Raw genomic sequence first — 21,254 nt, forward strand, 5'->3', positions numbered from 1 at the left:
TTCAGATGTGCCAAAAACTCTCCCAAATGATAACTCGGGGGTCTGTAGACTACTGCAAGAAGTGCTTGTTTGGGGGCTTCTATCTTCAAAACCAAATATTCCAAGTCAGTAACATTCTGTATGTACATCAGAGGACAAACTTTAAAGCTGTTCTTCACATAAATGGCCACTCCACCACCATTCTTGTTTGCCAAATGTGCATAGTTTGTGTAGGATGCATGCCTGTTGTGTTTGTACATGGTGAAACCATCCAGTTGTAGATGTGCAGGAACATTTGAGCCTGACAGGTGTGTTTCAGTGAGGCACAAAACATCAGCCAAGAGAAGCTCATGATGGCATTTTAGATCATCTATATGACACTCCAGTCCCTCTGTGTTATGATGAATGATTTTAAGAGCTGAATTAAGGTTCGAGTCCTGTACGATATGTAGGATGGGCTGGATACTGTGAAAATCTGCTTTTGGCATGTTCTCCAAGGAGGCACTTATTTCTGGATCACAGAAGATTTTCTTTTCATCAAAGTCAGTAATGTGCAGTCCACAAAGTGATGTTGTTCTGCTGAGTGCAACGTATGCCATGCCTGATTCGAATATGTGCTTCAGAGATACAACAGCGCGATCAGTCGTCATTCCTTGCACTTTATGGATGGTGCATGCGAAAGCAAGCTTCATGGGAAATTGTCTTCGAATTGTTCCTTTTCTTTTCAGTGGTTCCTCTGACCTCTCAATATAGACAATGTTGTCATCTCCATCAGGTGCTTTGTTGCGATGTTTTTGTCCAGCAGTCACATTATCTAAATGAAGACCAATTAATTGAACCAATCCATCTCGGGTCTGAGTTGTTAATGCTACGTTAGCAAAGGTTCCGTTAACGAGGCCGTCTGCGACATCAATATTTCTGGTTAGCATCACTCGTGCACCAATAGCAATCTGCAGTGTGTCAATAAGGTCACGACTGTCTCCTTTAAATGGTGCCGCCTGTCTTTTCATTTCTCCTGTTCGGGGATCTTTTTTGTAATCATGTTCATTTATGGTAATGATATTTGAAAAGCGGGAGGATATGGCTTCACTGTTGTGATTGTTGACCTCTTTATTGGTTGCATAGATGTGTAACGCATCAGCGGGACACTCTTCAGGGGAGGATCGTATGACAGTTTCTAACATGCACCTGTCTGCATCAGTCAGCTTCTCGTGCTTCTTTTTTACTCTCAGTCTGTTGAGCAGCTCAGCGTATGCAAGATCATCTCTCTGTCTCATGATCTGTGTCATAGTTATCATTTGAAAATGATCTGTCCAGAAGTCCAGCACATGGTCCTCATACACACAGAGTGGTTTTGCTCTTCCCACAGGTGGTAATTGATAATAATCTCCTACAGCTAATAAAGATAAGCCACCAAAAGGTTTCTGGTTTCCTTTAATCTGTTGCAGTCTCCAGTTCACATAGGCAAACAACTGTTTTGACACCATTGATATTTCGTCGATAATTAAAATGTGTGCATTAGAAAGGTCTGCCCTAATTTCATCCAAGCTGTTTCCCAGGCCTTGGTATGGAGGCTTCAAGCTTCTTGGGAGTTTCAGTAGACAATGTAGCGTTTTTCCTGAGATTCCAAACGCTGCGGTTCCCGTAAAGGAGGATAAAAGAACGGTTGGCTTGGAGATGTCAGTATGCTCTCGTATGCATGGAAGCCTGCGCAAAATCTTGGTTGCTTCTGCATGAATAGATTTGATAACGTGTGATTTACCAACTCCTGCTCCTCCATTCAAAAAATACAGAAATTGTGGCGAGTTTTCACCAGAGACACATCTTTTGCACCAGTCTCGGACTGCATAAAATATGGAAGCTTGTGTTTGATTCAAGCTCTGGTACATTTTGCGAATCTGTGCATGATTTTGTTGGGCAGCTTCCACGAGTGGCATAGCTGTGTTACTGACAGAGGTAGATGCTGTGTATTCAGGAACATCGTCCTGCTCATTCACATCATTAGGATTAGTGGGTTCGCGTTCTGATATGCTCTCCAAACGGACCATCTCATTTGCTGGAGCCAATGTAGACCATGCATCTTCAACTGGACCATTCTGTTCAAAATCCTCAATTGCCTGTTCTATAGCCTCGTTATGCTTTTCATATTTCTCACGGTTTTCATTTACAATATTGCACACACGCTGCACTTCATCAGTTCCTGGTAGTTTTACAGAAGCAAATACAAAAAATGATTCATATGTCGGAAATCTTGTGGACTTCAGCTGCTCATCTGAACGATATGGCAAGTAAAGCTTTAGAAAAGTTCCATAGAATTTTTCTGGGTTTTTCTGCTGTGAGAAACGGGCAAATCTGATGACAGCAGGTTTCCCCCTTGTCCTTTTCTGTATGTGTCCCATATTTTTTTGAAGTGGCAAAACATTTTTACCTTTTTTCTTGCCTGCATAAACAATGCGGTATTCACTTGCAAATTCAGCCATGCACATGTTCTCAAATTCAGGTCTGTTTGGTCTGGCCTTGTACTTGTCTGGCAATCCTGTCATCCACACGTTCTCTATGTCATCATCCATGGTCTGCAAGCAGCTCATCGGTAAACTCATCTTTACAGCGTTGTCATCAGTAGGAATGAATACGACAGCTCGTGATGATGATTTTAATTTCAGACTGCATGTGCGAGCGACTGCCTCCTGAGCACTGACTTCTCTGTTCTTTGAGTAGGCATTCATGACCTGCTTCATGCACTCACGTTCAGACAGGTTATCATGGCTTGAGTCTTTTATCACTTTCTTAAGGTAATCACTCATCTCATGTTCAGCTTTTGAAATGTACGATACAATATACATGATACAGCTGTAGGGGTTCAGAATGAACTGTATGTCCATGTTTGCATCCCAGGCTCTTAATAGCATTGGATTATAGCCGTTCACCCAGCAGTCCTGTGGTCGTCTCTCCATAAATATTGAACTTGATGTAGAAATAGTATCAATATGTTTCTCGTACTCCTCACAAGTCATGTTTACTGTATGAAGTAGCTGTGTAATGCTATCAAAGCTCTGAGTTGAGTCATTCAGTAGATCCCACACTTTCTGCAGCTGTTCTTTTGCAAAACTGGCATAATTTCTTTCCTCCGATTCGTTCCCTTCATCAGACTGATCTGCAGGAGGAGGCCTGGGCCGGGATATCATGGTCCTGTTAATGGGTGGCTTAGGAAATCCAAACCGGCAGTGCTTCTTGTTCTTTCTACAGGATTTGGAGTGGTTACGACTGTGCATCTGCACTTCACTCACAATTTTATGTAGTTCTGGGTCTTTGTTTGGGTCTGGTAATTTGCATGAGATATATTTATCAACAAAATCGCACACATCCTGATCTTGATCTTTTTCAAACTCTGGAGCATCTTTCACCCAAAATAAACAGTGAATGTGTGGAGAGCCACGTAGCTGGAACTCTACTCTGTAAAAAAAGTCAATTACTTCACCGATAGGTCGAGCAGGGGAATTGATCAAATCTCTCATCAAGGCTTCGACTCGTTTTTCAAACATCCGCATGGCTGTGACCGGGTTGCTTCTGAGGATTTCACATTTTTCGGACCAGTCTAATTCAGCGAAGTTCACAGTTTCACCTTGTTGTGCTTTAATAGCAGTAATCACATCAGGCCATCTCATCTCAGCAGCACTAAACGTACAGAAAAATGTAGGAGTGCCCAGCTGTCTCAGCATAGCAAACAGATCACGGAGAGATTTCTCCCAGTAAGCTGGAGTCCCTCTTAATGGTTGCATGAATCGTGTAGCTTCCTTATTTATTACAAGCTTTTCTAACTCATGCTTGTCCTGCAGCAGTGAACAGTTTATTCTGCGTCCATCACGGGTCATGGGTTTTGCTTTCCTCAGCTGGATAGACATACTAGATGTGGCCATGTTCATTTCAGTCACAAACTGTGCAAAGAAGATATAGTTTGTATCCTTCGCACAACGATTGTCAATAGAGAATAGTCTAGAATTAAAGTATCTGCTGGGGGAAACATGTTTTGCTCTACCAGGCTCATCAAAAGTGTTCTTGCCATCGGGAAACTGCACTGGAAATGCCATAGACTCAAGTTTAGGAACTTTGAAAGTGTTTACTGGAGTGTTTTTCTCTGCTGGGGCAATGCAAAATATTCCATCATTATAAGACAACAGCTGCTGGCCGAGATCTGGGGGCTGAAGACATGTGTCCAAGGCAAGGCCTCTCGATTGCTCTTCTGCAGCAGTGTCATCGTTTGCATCGTGTTCATTCTCATTGCTCTGCTCTTCAGTGTTCTCAATTTGTCTGCTTGCAATATCCATTTCCTCATCAGAAGCACTGATGTCATTTGCACACTGTTCATGCTCATTAAACATTTCTTCTTCAGAGAGTTCTGCATTAATGAAGATATCTTTATATTCTGAATGGATATCTTTAAGCTTTCTTAAAGCAGACAAAACCTTTTGCATGTTTAAAGTCTGAAACTGATAGTGACCTTGGTAACACAGACGTCTCTTCAGTTTCACTGTAAGCAGTTGTGATTCACTTCTTGGTCTGGGTAAACAGTTCACTGTTGTTTCTACTTCAGATGCAACAGAAATCACTGCGCCTTTTATAGCTCTTTGCTGGCCTTTCGGTAGTGTAACAATCTTAGCAAAAGGAATGTACTTTGCAATAACGTGTCTTTCAAGAACATTTAAATCGCACAGTTCTGGAGGAATGGGAGCGAACTGAAGTTGATTGGCTAAAGCAATGTCTGGCATCAGACCACTCAATAGAGTATTGTGGCAGCAGTGACAGATCCACTCTGTTTTCCTGTGATCCAGGGCACACTGATCAGGGCAGTCGGAGCAGACGTGAACATAGTTTCCAGTCAAGCAAACTGAAGCAACTGTCGGATTCTTCTGATAGCGCTCACGATCACATGATTTCACTTGATTTGAGAAGAGCGCTCTGGCACAGCATGTGCACACATAAGTTGGCCCCTGTTTTATAACGTCTCTGAAAACATTTAAGGCTCTTAACACAGTCGGATCTTGTACTGAGTCAGGCTGGGTATTTTGTAACGTGTCTCTCTGCTGGCGCATCAGATCCATGTTTTTGTATTTGCGCTGTATGTCTTGTGCACAGTGTACTTTGAGAAGTATCTTGAGTGCAGATATTTTGTTTTTAGATTTGAATAAATTATATTCTTTCTGACGAGCCCTAAAATGTACATCACAGTGATAACGTTGTTTAAAAATGTTCTTCTTTTTTTCATAGAAGTTAGGATCATTTTTGCATCGGTTTGTATAATGGTCTATTTGCCTTTGCCTAAAAATTGGATCCTTTAAATATCGATCAACGAGATATTGCTTATGCTGTTCCTTATATTTAACATTGTTCCTATAATTACTCAAAATATAGTTCTTTTGTTTCTCCCTGAATTGTTCATCGTTCCTGTAATTTTGAATTATATAATTCTTTTGTCTCTCCCTGAATTGTTCATCTTTCCTGTAATTTAAGGTTATTTTACTTTTTTTTTTTTCTCTGTATTGTTCACTATTTCTGTACTTGCTAATTGCATAAGCCTTTCTTCTCTGTTTGAATTCATTAATATTTCTATATTTATTTTTCATTGTTTGTTTGTGTTCGTCCCTGTAAAGCATACTATTCCAGTACTTGTTCTTCATGGCTTGGTTATGTCTTTGCCTGTATTCACTACTTCTTTTATAATCATAGACTTTTCGTACAGCCTGTTTTTTGTCATAAACACCTTGCCTCTGAACCATTTCTTTCTTCAATTTTTTACAGTAAGCCTTTCGCTTCCGAGTCTTGTTCAGTTTTTCTGTCTGCTTGATTGTCGATTGTGAATGTTGGTAATTTGGAGCCGACAATGACAATTGGTCCTGTGACAGATTCTGAGTGACGGTAGTTAGAACATCCATTTTATTTAGACAAGTCAAGTGGGCTTGATCATTAGTTGATGTGGCTCCATTAACTGTAGGCCTAGTCTCAGATGGTTGTTGAACCGGATCTTGGACACACTGTTGTGAGACATCAGCAGACCTGCATTGTCCACTGTTTGACAGAGCTTTGTTCTCGAAAGAGACAGATGGTTGTACATCATGTTCAAGCTCACAGCAGTTCGGGGAGACTTCAGTACATACACTGCTTTCAGTTATCCGGTTGATGAACGATACAGGCAGCAGATCAAATGGTTGCTGGTCTCTCAAATCGAAACACCATTGAAACAATAGCATCAGCCTCTCGATCATGTCTTCTAAACGGAAAAAGGTCAACATCACGGCCGTACCAGTGCTTTCGTCTTCATCATGTATTCCATATGCTGTTCTGGAGTGAGGATCAAAATAACCAAACCTCCCTGAGCGATCTCTGAATACGGCGATACACGTGCATCCACACAGCAGCAACGCGTCACTCACATCAGCTCTGAGACACTGCAGAGTATTCTCAAGGTTTTCATACTCGCATAGCGCAGGTGAATCTTTTAGAAATCCAACTCTCTGGGGATGTTTCAGGATGTTGTAGCAGACTGAGTTGGTCTTAACTGTGCTTGGCAACTCATCAAAGTTTAAAAAATCAGCCACAAATTCTCCTTTGCTCGGCAGTGTTCGTTTGACACTAGTGTAAACTGCATCACCTTTCTGTAAAATGCGGTCTAAATCGAAACCGAGTAGCTCATTACGTTCATTATGGAAAGCTAGGAACATTAAGGCATTGCAAGTACACTGACGGCCTCTGGAGTAAATCTTGTACCTAGGATTGCTTTGACAGTGAGATGCTTCAACAGACAGAACATACGGGTTTGCATCAATCATACCTGATACAGAGTTGGTGCCGCTACTGGTGCCGCTACTGGTGCCACACGAAGCTTCTAGGTTTCTGCGCTGTTTCTGAGATTGACTCCTCTTTCGTTTTCGTGGCATGGCAATCAAGCAAATATGTTTGAGGAATGGATACAAAAAAAATTATATTTAATGTTACTTGAGAAAGAACACAAAGACAATGTGATCAGATATACAGAAAAGTTAAATAATTGATATATAACAAGAGTATATATATATATATATATATATATATAGAGAGAGAGAGAGAGAGATAAAGCAACAGTAATACAGTTGATATATAACAACAGTAAATTAATTAATATGAAGTTAGGTTGATAAAAAAAATGATTGTGTACTTAGAGTTGATATCCCAACCTGCAGTTGACTGTTCTCAGCTGGGTTCGATAGTCAAGTTCTTCACAGTCGAGCTTTTCAGTCAAGTCGAGGTTTTCAGTCAAGTCGAGCTTTTTAGTCAAGTCAGCTTTTTATAGTCAAGGTTTCAGAGTTTTTTGTTTTTTAAGCGTTTTGAGGGAAAATCTTGTGTTGGTTCTGGCTCTCTTTTTTTAAAGATGCGTAAGCAAGCTTGCAAGTGCGGTTAAATCGTTTTGGTTTTGCATTTTTGAGGTAGCATTTGTGTTGCGAGCATGCGAAGCAGCAAGCAATGCAGCATCGTTTTTGGATAGCAGCCAGTTAGTTTTTGGTTTGAAGAGAAAGAACAGAATGGGCGAGAGGTAGAGGTTTAAGCAAGATAAAAGTTTGAGTGAGAAAAGTACATAAAGGCATAGATAGGACAGGACAGTAAAGGACACACACACACACACACACAGAAAAAAACAAGTTAATTACATTCTTTACAGAAAACATTAATATAAAATTGCACTTAATTAAAACTTCACTCAACAGTTAATTGGGCAAACATAATAATAATAGTAAAACAAAAATAATTTCTAAAATGATTACTTACTGTATAGAGGTAGGACAATATAATGAATAAATACAGAATATCAACATATTTTCAACACATGACTGAATTATATTTGTATGAAATTACATGCATTTTTTGGGGTTATGATGCTACGCCATTAAATTTAAAAACAGTTCTTACATAGATGGGAATAGAGATGTCCAATCTACTGCAAGGAGAGAGAAAAAGAGACACATCTCACACAAATCAAGCTGTTCATTTAAGCTACAAAACCTTGTTTTTACTCAGCATATTTACATGTCCAACCAACAAATAAATTTACCTTTACTCTAATTTCTACCAATGGCTAAATGTGTAAAATATCACAATGTTTTATATATATATATATATATATATATATATATACAGTAAAGACTAAGACAGCAATGTCTATGTGGACCCTACGGACATGTAGAATTGTGCATTAATCAATTTAAAGATATGACTAATGATTAATATGTTGTGTGTGTTACTTGCATAGACAGCCAAAGCAGCCTCAACCCTATGGATAAATGAAAATAAATAAACAGCTAGTGAGAGTGAATAGAAATGGCTGTTCATGCGTTTGTTACATCTCGGCTAGATTAATGCAATTCATTATTTAGCTGTATATCCAAGTCTCAAATTGCTCGTCTTCAGCTAGTCCGAAACGCAGTGGCCAAACTTCTTCATAAGTGTCGTAAATTTGAACAAATCTCAGAGAATAGACTTTAAAGGACCATGACTTTAGAGCCATGACTGGAACAGCTTGCCTCTAGTTATTAAAAACGGCCCCTGTCAAGTCTCTTTTTGGTTCTTCTGTTTTATGGTTACTCTTTTTTTCTCTCTGTAATATCTACTTTTAATCTTGTTTCTCTGTAAAGCATTTTGGTCAGCTGTTGTAAATGTGCTATATAAATAAAAAATTAACTTGAACTATTAATGAGGTGAATGTGAATAAATTAATTACCTTAAAATGAAGGTGCTGATGGCAGTTGGCAGTGGGGACGAGGCAGTGGAGCAGATACAAAATCTAATAGATATTTGAAATAAGTAATCTTGATCTAATACCCAAACATGTTATTCAAAATGTTAAGTACAAAATAGATTATTACATGTTGTGAAATATGAGGCTATACATTGCTATTCCATATTTATTTTATATGCAAATACTAGGAATGTGTCAGTCAGTTAAAAAGATTACTTACTGCAATGGATCCAATGAACTGTCAAGATTTCTCGTTTTTACAGACACAAAGGAAAAGGGAGAAACATAAGAAATGACATATGATTAAATAATATACGAGTCAAATATTACAGAGGTCTGCATGGATGGACATGTACAGAAGAACTGTAAAGTCTTACAAAATATTGACTAATCTGAATTTTATTGGTGTTATATTTACCACAAAGGTTTCTAGATGGCCATAAAGGTGAATGTAATATAAACATTACAATTTATGTCTATGATCTTCATGTCTGCAATCCATTCTGCTGTCATACAACCTAATACAATGCTGTTATACAAAAGATCGTTTTTTTTTCCATGATAAATGCAAATACTGAGAATCTGTCAAGCTGTCACTCAAATACTAGCGAATTACCTTGAAATGAAGATGCTGATGGCAGTGGGTACGAGGCAGTGGAGGAGATAAGAAACCTACATGAAATGAGTAATCTTGATTCCAAAAATGTTATTCAAATCTTAAGTGCTTAATAAAAGAGGTTATTACATGTTGTGAAATATGTGGATGTAGATTGATATTCCGTATCTATTGTAAAAGCAAATACTGAGAATGTGACAGGCAGCTAAAAAGATTACTTACTGCAATGGATGCAATAAACTGGCAAGATTTTTACAGACATGTGTTCACATAAAAGAAAAAGGGAGAACAATAAGAAATCACATATATGATTCACTATTATACAAGTAAAATATTGCCCATGCCTGCATGGATGGACATTATTATAATGCATGGATATAAATTATCATTGACTAATCTGAATCATATGAATATATAATTTGAAATTGATGAACAAATTGGTATAATTTATTACATATAACAAAAGTTAGATGGCCATAAAGGTGAATGTAAGAAAAACATTTCCCTTTATGTCTGTTCTTCATCTCTGTAACGTTAATCTGCCAATCATTCTGCTGTTATACAATTTATCAGTGATCAAGTGTAACGTTAGGTAACGTTAGGTTTTTACCATAACTAATAGCAAATGCTGAGAATCTGTCCGGATGTCAATCAAATTCAAATACTTACACAACAGCAACAACGATCTGTTTACACTCAAACAAAATGGGGAAATAAGTCAGATAATACATGGGTATGGACGGATGGACGTTTCTATTCATAAAAGTAGCGTTAGCATTAGGCCTATTACTAGTTTGGGAATGAATGAATAAATGCAACCGATATAGGGTTAGGTTTACCATATTTTATATAAACAGGAACAAAAAGCCCAATTGCATACCAAAAGAACGAATACTTAAGATATAAGTGAATGTTTTTAACAAAACGAACCAATCAAGTTAGACGGAAGACAGAAACTCAGAATCTCCTCACAAAACACATTATTATCGTAATGCTTAATGGAAATGAATTAGTATTCATCTTTCATCTATTATAAACATTTATAATCAAATAAGTTTCACTGCATTCAACTCGTTGAGCCACACACATTTTAATTACCTCAGACAGATTTTCTTACTCACCCGACGCAAACAGCAGAGGCCTGGAAAAATCCAGAATGGCTCATTAGTTATGCAGCATTGAACAGTCTAATTGGCCAGCTGTTATATTCGTTTGAATACTAAAACCTAATACCCTTATAATTAAGTTTAATTAGTCAAAATACATTTAAAAGTCATTACAATTTAAAAAATACGTATTACGATAAATAAAAATAAAAGGGTTAAAAATATTTATCAAAACACGCCCGCGCACACAGACCGCGCAGGAGATGCGTGCACCCAGAGTCCGTTAAAAGCCACAGTAACAATCATTAATACAAAACGGAAAGGTTTAATTATAACATACACAACAACTAGACAAGTGAGTCATAGGAAATCCGTGTAGATTGTTTTTAAACACTAATTAATTTAATAATACAATTGTAGGCAGAATAGATTTAATAGGGATTTATTTTAAATAACATTCATTACAATTTAAAAATATTAATTTTAATAAATAAGAATAAATAAGAATTAATCAAGTTAAAAATATTCATTACAATAAAATTAATTAAAAGTTAAAAATATTAATCAAAAGCGTGCTCACAAAAAGCTATGCAAACTAACCCTTTTGTTTTAAATCAAATTCATTTCAAGTTAAAAATACCCATTACAATACATACAATTAATTATAATAATATAATAAACTCACAAAGAATATAATGTCACAAATAATATAAATAAAATTCCTTATCAGTTAAAGATAATGAATAACAAGCACGCGCGCGCGCACACGAAGGGAGCGCGCAGCAGGAGTCCCGCTTAAAAGAGCTGCACAGCCAGTCTTCTTCAGTGCGCAGCTGCAGTTCTCCACCGCTTACTCCACCGCTTACCAGAGAAGGCGCTATTGTTCCCCTGCTGAATTTAAAGGTGAGACGGAAGATATAACATGTATTGATGTATTTGAAACACTGTGTATGTAGAAATGTTAATTTACAAATAAATACAAATAATATAAAAGTCAGAAAGTTGCCCTTTCCATTAGCTGACAGTAAATTTCATTTTCTGAGGTAAAATTTTACTTCATTAGAAATGTTATCAATGACTTTAAATATATAAATCAACTACATGAATAAATAAATAAATTCCTGTGAAATATTAAGTAAAAAAAGAGAGAAATCCTGTCAGAGTATGAAGTTTAAAAAATGAATCCTGTCAGAGGCTGCTCTTTTTCCACTTTCGGGCAGGAAATGTAATTTTCTGAGGTAATTTTTTACTTCACAAGAAATGTATTTACACAATGAATTTATTAATTGGAAGTTGAATCACATTTCTTGCGAAATTAATTCTTGAATTAATGATTGGAAAAGGGGCCGTCTATAGGGTTATAGTTATGGCTAAGGTTGAGTTCATTTTCTGAGGTAAAACTTCATAAGAAATTTTATCAATGACTTTCAACTAAACTATAAATAAAACATGAATGAATAAATAAATTCCTGTGAAATATTAAGTAAGCAAAAGAGAGAAATCCTGTTAGAGTATTAAGTTTGAAAAAATGAATCCTGTCAGAGGCTGCTCTTTTCCACTTCCTGGCAGGAAATGTAATTTTCTGAGGTAAATTTTAACTTCACAAGAAATTAATTTATAAATTCGAAGTTGTTGATTAAAATTCATTTTGTCATAAATGTTTATTACATACAAATCCTGTAAGGGATTAGATAAGGGGCCTTCTATAGGGTTATGGCTAAGGTTGAGTTCATTTTCTGAGGTAAAACTTTATTCATAAGAAATTTTATCACTGACTTTCAACTAAACTATAAATAAAACATGAATGAATAAATAAATTCCTGTGAAATATCAAGTAAAAAAATTATTTACACAAATGAAATAACACATAAAAAGAAAACAAAATATTATGCAGTAATATAAATATAGAAAGAAAAATAAATCAATAATAATATGTTTGAGTATATATACACAAGTCATTTGTCATGATATTTTCATGTTTTAGAAAATCATTGAAAACATTATGAAAGTTATAACTATACCTTTTTTTATTCTTCTTCTTAGGATGGCCTACAGTCAACAAGAACCACTTATGGTCAAGTGTGTGGGTAACAAAAGGAGCCAAAGGGGTTTAACCTTTGTCTCCAACATCAATACAATTGATGTTGGAGCATTCAACGTTACTACGCTGTCTGTCTTAACCGATGGACAGACAACGTTTATTTCGGTAAAACAAGGAAGTGACCCAGAATTTGAAGAGGGTGGGTCGTATGTAGTAAAAAACTACACCCTTTCCAAAAAATATGGCCGGCCATGCATTTTTGTGACTCGGTCTACCAAAAAATTCAAACGGTCACCATTGGCCATCACTGACGAGGCAGAGAGAGCTGCTCAGGAGGTCCTCTGTCCTCCTTCCCGATGGGTAACTGGGGAAGAGCAGGACATATTTAGGAGCCCTGGGTACCTGAGTCTGCGGGGACACATAGAGAAAGTGAGTGAATTTAATAGCATAATTGAATATCTAGTATATTATCCTGGTTTACTTAATTCAGATAAATGTAAGCTATTGTACTTTTTGTTTCTCAAACACAGTCCTAGAGTACCCTAACACTTTTATTTGAGATACACAATTTAGGTGAATTAACCTTGATTGCGAATACATAGAAAATATTCAGTGTTGGGGATACCTGGACTAGGACTGAAAAAACACTCTCATGTGTGACACTGGGCTGTTGTTTTCCAGTTGCAAGCGGCCAGGATGACTCGGGCCCAGTTCCCAATCCTGGACCTTTGCGTGAGGTCCGGTACAATTCTCCACGACGTCTCCTTATGGAGAGACGAGGCATTAGTGGAGCTATATGTGGGGGACAAGGTGGAGATCACCCACCTAAAAGGGAACATTCGGCCGAATGGAGGGGGAAAGTTTGATTCATCGAATCACACAACTGTCAAGGTAAACAAATATAAATTTCAAAGATTATAAAAGAAAAGTAAACAGTCATTAATGATAAAAAAGAACAAATAATTAAACTGCAAGCATTGAGATCTTGTGAATCGGAACATCTATATTGATACCCAGCCTAAAGGTGAACTATATTAAGCCAAAAAAAAAAAAAAAAACTTACATTGATGGTTACAATCTTAATGTTCATAACCTTGGCATTGATATCTTCCGGATCTGTGTCCTGCAGTAAAAAGCAGCATAAATGTTTTTTTTTTTCTTTTTCTAAATGGTTACATTAATTGTTTAAGACATAAAAAAAAATTATATACTGACTTTTATAAATATATATATATATATATACTTCATATTATATACAGTATATGATGGTATTTTCTATTTTATTTTTCTTAATGACTGGACCTATTATAGGTTTATACTTTTCTGTCAGGAGTACATTTTCTGGCAAAGAGAACACACTTTTAACAAGAGTCCAATTAACTGAAAACACTTAAATTGTTGTTATTTTAATTACTTATAAAAAAAAACTGTATAATTGTAATCACATTACACAGTGTGGGGCGGCATATATTCAGCCTTTTTTCTTTAGACAAAAAAAAAGATATGTTTCAGTATAATAACATTGTTAACAAGTTTGCAAATGTTACAATTAAAATATAAAAATGAAATAAAAAATGTCATGCTGTGCTATTGTTGTGATGTGTCACATGTCAAGCATGACGCGTCACCATGGATAAAATAATACATAAAAATGTCATCACTGGCTAGGCCTTCCCCCACCTTACTTGTGCACTTTTAATGAATTTTCAATGTAGATAAATTTTCACTGTTTATAAAAAATGTTTTAACTGTAACACTAACCTTAACCCTAAGTGTGGATTTTTTTTTCATCACCAGATTGTTGAGCGCAACATCCTCGAGGCGGAGTTAAATATAATTGGATTGTCAGAAGTTGATGGCGTGCTCATCGCTTTAGACAGCAAATTGGAAGAATACTCTGTACCAAGTCATTTATACTCTGGCAATATAAATGACTTGGTACAGACTCTTCCAATTTCAATCAAAGTCCAGCACATTAATAATCACCTTTTGAGTCTCCAACGCCTCGAGGAGGTTCAGACAGCAGAATCCCTGGACATGGAGGAAGCGCCAGAGTCCCTGTCCCTGGAGGAAGCGCCAGAGTCCCTGGAGGAAGCGCCAGAGTCCCTGGAGGAAGCGCCAGAGTCCCTGGAGGAAGCGCCAGAGTCCCTGGAGGAAGCGCCAGAGTCCCTGTCCCTGGAGGAAGCGCCAGAGTCCCTGGAGGAAGCGTCAGAGTCCCTGGCCAATTAAACACTGACTTTTTGTTTTGTTTTCTCAAGTTCTGTTTTCTGCTGTTTTGTAATTCTAAATACTCGCATTATTAAAGACTGTTTATTCTAATATCTTGTTGTGTGCTTCTTTGCAGTACCCCATTACATTAGTTTGTTTATTTTTATGGGGTTTTAGAATTTCAATAACATTGCGTAAATTACGAGAAACGTAAAATGCATAAAAAGTTCTCTGATGTTTCAGGAAAAGATTCAAAGCATCAGGAATGTTGAAAACACACCATCTTCTGGCAGGTAAAAAACCCACATGTTTACAGCTCTGTTGTTTTATCAATTAAGCACAAATAATAAGCCTGACAATGCTAAATGTTTTTTGATAATATAATACATATTTCTCTAAAAATAATGAAGTGTTTCAATAAATTATTTAATAAAATGTTTCTGGACAGTGTTGCTGTCAACGGCAACCAGGTGAGAGACTCTAAATTATTCAGATAGAAATTATAAGTATAAAGTATAAGAAAAAGTAATCTTGCATTCCACTTGAGCATCTATAACTGTTACTGTAATGGTGCAACACATTAAACAATGCTATTTCTGAAATAAATCACAATCATCATTGTAGTTTGTTTTTTTAAACACCATGAGTCCCCTTTGTGGCTATATTCATGGTGAGAAAAAAATATTTTTATATGATTTTTTGCTAAAAAACTCTAAATGTATCTGATTAAGAAAGAAAATAAAACCAAGTACTTACATTTAAACAACATGTTTTGGCAAGCCAAATCAGCAAAGCCACAAAGCCTTTCCACCACGTCAAGGTGGAAAGGCCGAAGTGGAGAAGGGTTCCATGTGAACATGGGTCAGTCGGCCCTAAGGAATGGGCGAACGCTGTTCGGAAGGGAGGGGCGATGGCCTCCGTTGCCCTCGGCCGATCGAAAGGGAGTCGGGTTCGGTGTGGTGGATTTCTCCATGTGATCCTTGGAAAGGACATTCAATCACTCATTCATACTTTATCTAACACATTTGTAAATCCGTTGAATCTCAGTCTCACTCAATAAAAGTCACTTGCTGCCATCTAGTGGCGAATTTGAAAGCAACCTTTATTGCCTAATAACTGGAAAACGTCATTATTGTCGATTATTGCCCGTTTATATTGTACTAATTATTAATGTCGATTAAAAGAATACAGTAAACATTTTTGTGTGGAGGGAAAATGTCATTCTTGTATGACAAGAACCTTTTAATAATTAGTGATTTGCTTTTTACACATTAGAAATCAAGACATTGCTAATTTAGTAGCATGAAAAAAACAAAAGGATTATTAATTAATAACTTACTTATTATCTGCACTTTTCCACGAGCAAATTGACAGTATCCAGTCGGAGTCTGACTGACTGACTGTCTGAGGTGAGCAGCACACGCGGCAAAAACTCCCGCGAATCCGCAGTTTTTTTTTTTTTTCATGATAACTAATCTAAACTCATTTGATTGGCCATTGCATCATTTAATCAACAGAGTCGTGTATGATTGACAAAAAAGTATAATAAAAAAGTAATCTTGCATTCCACGTGAGCATCTATTAGCCTACTGTAATGGCGCAACACATTAAACAATGCTATTTCTGGTTTTCCTCAGCATTGCAAAACAAAAGGATTATAAATCAATATCTTACTTACATCATATCTGCAATTTCCCACGACAGAATTCGCAATCTGTCTTACTGAGGTGAACAGCACATGGTATTGAACCTTTTTTACAGTCTATATGTTGAACGCAGCAAAAACTCCTGCGAATTCGCAGTTTTTTTTCTTCACCGGTAACTAAACTAATCTGATTGGTTATTGCATTATGAGCTCAACAGATATTGGTGTGATTGGTGGTAATGCTCAACGCTGCAGAAAAATATAAAAAGTAATCACGTGAGCATCTTTAACTGTAATGACGGCACAATACTTTTTTTATTTAACATTTCACTTCAATAGTGACATAATATAGTAATTTTGATTGTGTATAAGATATTTTTTAACCCTTGTCGAATATGCTGTTTTGTCCATCATAGAGGAAACAAAGCAATTGTGTGTCTTAAAATGTAGCAATTTAATTTCCTCATTCCCTTTACCTGGTTATTGTGACAACCCGCGGCCATCCCCACATTAGCTGTTCTCAGACCCGGCTTCAGACACACATTCACGGCATTACATTCAGGGGAGGGGGGAGGGGGGGGGGGGGGGGGGCTATTGTAGGCCTACAATAGGCTATTGTAGGCCTACTGTCGCTTACAATTTGTGCTGTTTGTTTTAGCTCGCGCAGCCTCTCGATGAAACAAATAGGCCTAACTGACACACAAGGAAACTCAGTTAGCATACTGAGGTAAAAAATTCAAAATGTGTAAGTTAATTTTTATATTATAACATGAAGCAGCACCACACGAAGTGCTGAATACCATCACGATTGAAAATGTAACACTGATTTCGACAGTTCAATAAACAAGTAATTCATATTAAGTCACTTACATTTTAGATGCACTATTGACTTTTTGTTCTATTTTAGCAGCGAAAATAATTCCAATCCAAACAAAGATACCAGCAGAAACAGAACGCATCTCACAGTCAAGAACAGCTTTTTATGTATAAGACAATCAAGACATTGTTATTTTAGTGAAAAACAAAAGGATTATAAATCAATATCTTACTTACATCGTATCTGCAATCTCTGACTGATTGACTGAGGCGAGGAGCACATGAATTCCCGCGAATTCGCAGTATTTTTTCTTCACCGGAAACTAATCTAAACTAACCTGATTGGCGATTGCATTATGAGCTCAACAGATATTTGTGTAATTGGTGGTAATGCTCAACAGAAAAGTATAAAAGGTAATCTTGCATGTCACATGACGGTGAGCATATTTAACTGTAATGACGCAACACTTTTTTATTTCACATTTCACTTCAATAGTGACAGTTTTAATAGATTAATTTTGATTGTGTAGAATATTTGTTTTGTTAACCCTTGTCGAATATGCAGTTTTGTCCATCTAGGGGAAACAGAGCAATTGTGTCTCAAAATGTAGCATGTAGGCCATCCCCACATTAGCTGTTCTTACAATATATCTTAGTATTATTACGAGTTGTTGCTATAAAAGTTATGATGAAGATTTTAAAATATGCTCACTGATAAAATTGAACCATTGAGGCTGTAAGTGTAGCATACACATCTATCTATCTATCTATCTATCTATCTATCTATCTATCTATCTATCTATCTATCTATCTTTAAACTTTAAACTATAAACTATTTAAAACTTTAAAATACTTTAAACTAATTTAAACTTCAAACTAATTTAAACTTTAAACAACTTTTAACTTTAAACTATTAAAAAAATTAAACTTTTAACCTTTAAACTACTTTGAACTTTAAACTATTTAAAACTTTAAACTACTTTAAACTAAGTTAAACTTTACACTACTTTAAACTATAAACTACTTTAAACTTTAAACTAAGTTAAACTATAAACTACTTTAAACTAATTTAAACTTTAAACTAATTTAAACTTCAAACTACTTTAAACTTCTTCAAACTTTGCGGTCCAAACTTTCACAAGCCAACTTAAAGTTTGTCTCGACGAACTTTTTCTAGTTAAGTTGGCTTGGAGAGCCAACTTACTGAAATCCTATTTAAACTTATTATTATTATTATTAAGTTGGCTTGGAGAGCCAACTTACTGAAATCCTATTTAAACTTATTAAGTTGGCTTGTGAGAGCCAACTTACTGATATTGTACTTAAACTTATTAAGTTGGCTTGTGAGAGCCAACTTACTGAAATCCTATTTAAACTTATTAAGTTGGCTTGTGAGAGCCAACTTACTGATATTGTACTTAAACTTATTATTAAGTTGGCTTGTGAGAGCCAACTTACTGATATTGTACTTAAACTTATTATTAAGTTGGCTTGGAGAGCCAACTTACTGAAATGCTATTTAAACTTATTAAGTTGGCTTGGAGAGCCAACTTACTGAAATCCTATTTAAACTTATTATTATTATTCTTCTTACTAAAATTTACAACTCTATCTCCTCCTAGAGCTTTAACTCCACATACTCCAAACTCGGCACGGACACTCAAACTGTTCTGACTCGGTGTGCTATATCTTTTCTAACTGATCGGACTTACGGTTTTCCTAAAAATGACGATCAAACTCGGAAAAAATCCCATTGACTTTACATTGCGGAATCTTCAGATTTTCAAACTCCCCAACTGCCAAAAATTCAAATGTAAATCCCTTGAAACCCTAGACTGAATCAAACTGCCATTCTATATACTATATGAGCCAATGAGACTCATTCAAACTAATAAACTCATCTATCTATGACACTCATCTATCTATCTACTTTAAACTAAATTAAACTTCAAACTAAATTAAACTTTAAACTTCAAACTAATTTAAACTTCAAACTTATTTAAACTTTAAACTTCAAACTTATTTAAACTTTAAACTTCAAACTAATTTAAACTTTAAACTCATAAACTCGTACACTTATAAACTCAAACTCATAAATTAATAAACTCTGAACTCTTACTCATTTAAACTTATAAACTCTAAACTCATAAATTCATACACTTATAAACTCATGAACTTATAAATGCATTAATTCATACACGTATGAACTCTCATGAATTGATACACTTATGAACTTTTAAACTCATAAATAGTTCACCATAGCAAACACCCAGAACACTCTAGCAACTGCATAGCAACCACCCAGAACACCCTAGAAACCAACTGAAATACCTTAGAACACCCTAGCAACACCATAGCAACCACCCACAATACCTTAGAACACCCTAGCAACCACATAATATACCTTAGAACACCCTAGCAACCACCCAGAAAACCCTAGCAACCACCCAAAATACCTTAGAACACCCTAGCAACCACCCAAAATGCCTTACAACACCCTAGCAACACCCAAGCAACCACCCAAAATACCTTAGAACACCCTAGCAACCACCCAAAATAACTTAGAACACCCTAGCAACCACCCAAAATACCTTAGAACACCCTAGCAACACCATAGCAACCAGCCAAAATACCTTAGAACACCCTAGCAACACCCTAGCAACCACCCGAAATACCTCAGAACATCCTAGCAACACCCTAGCAACCACCCAAAATACTTTAGAACACCATAGCAACACCATAGCAACCACCCAGAACACCCTAGCAACCACCCAAAATACCTTAGAACACCCTAGCAACCACCCAGAACACCCTAGCAACCACCAAAAATACCTTAGAACACCCTAGCAACACCCTAGCAACCACCCAAAATACCTTAGAACACCCTAGCAACACCCTAGCAACCACCCAAAATGCCTTATAACACCCTAGCAACCACCCAAAATGCCTTATAACACCCTAGCAACACCCTAGCAACCACCCAAAATACCTTAGAACACCCTAGCAACACCCTAGCAACCACCCAAAATGCCTTATAACACCCTAGCAACACCCTAGCAACCACCCAAAATACCTTAGAACACCCTAGCAACCACCCAAAATAACTTAGAACACCCTAGCAACACCATAGCAACCACCCAAAATACCTTAGAACACCCTAGCAACCACCAAAAATACCTTAGAACACCCTAGCAACCACCCAAAATACCTTAGAACACCCTAGCAACACCATAGCAACCACCCAAAATACCTTAGAACACCCTAACAACACCCTAGCAACCACCCAAAATACCTTAAAACACCCTAGCAACACCATAGCAACCACCTAAAATACCCTAGAACACCCTAGCAACCACCCAGAACACCCTAGCAACCACTCAAAATACCTTAGAAACCACCTAGCAACCACCCACAACACCTTAGCAACCCACTAGAAACACCCTAGCAACATTTAATTACTTGAAACTATACTTTAACCTTTAAACTACTTTGAACTTTAAACTATTTAAAACTTTAAACTACTTTAAACTAATTTAAACTTCAAACTACTTTAAAATTCAAACTTATTTAAACTTTAAACTACTTTAACTTTCAAACTAATTTAAACTTCAAACTACTTTAAAATTCAAACTAATTTAAACTTTAAATTAATTTAAACTACTTTAAACTTTAAACTAAGTTAAACTATAAACTACTTTAAACTAATTTAAACTTCAAACTAATTTAAACTTTAAATTAATTTAAACTTCAAACTACTTTAAACTTCTTCAAACTTTGCGGTCCAAACTTTCACAAGCCAACTTAAAGTTTGTCTCGACGAACTTTTTCTAGTTATTATTATTATTATTATTCTTTTTCTGAGACTAAAATTTACAACTCTATCTCCTCCTAGAGCTTTAACTCCACATACTCCAAACTCGGCACGGACACTCAAACTGTTCTGACTCGGTGTGCTATATCTTTTCTAACTGATCGGACTTACGGTTTTCCTAAAAACTACGATCAAAGTCGGAAAAAACTCCCATTGACTTTACATTGCGGAATCTTCAGATTTTCAAACTCCCCAACTGTCAAAAATT

The sequence above is a fragment of the Rhinichthys klamathensis genome, unplaced genomic scaffold (genome assembly GCF_029890125.1).
Source record: "Rhinichthys klamathensis goyatoka isolate OS25496 unplaced genomic scaffold, OSU_Roscu_1.1 h1tg000014l_1, whole genome shotgun sequence".
Taxonomy (NCBI): domain Eukaryota; kingdom Metazoa; phylum Chordata; class Actinopteri; order Cypriniformes; family Leuciscidae; genus Rhinichthys; species Rhinichthys klamathensis.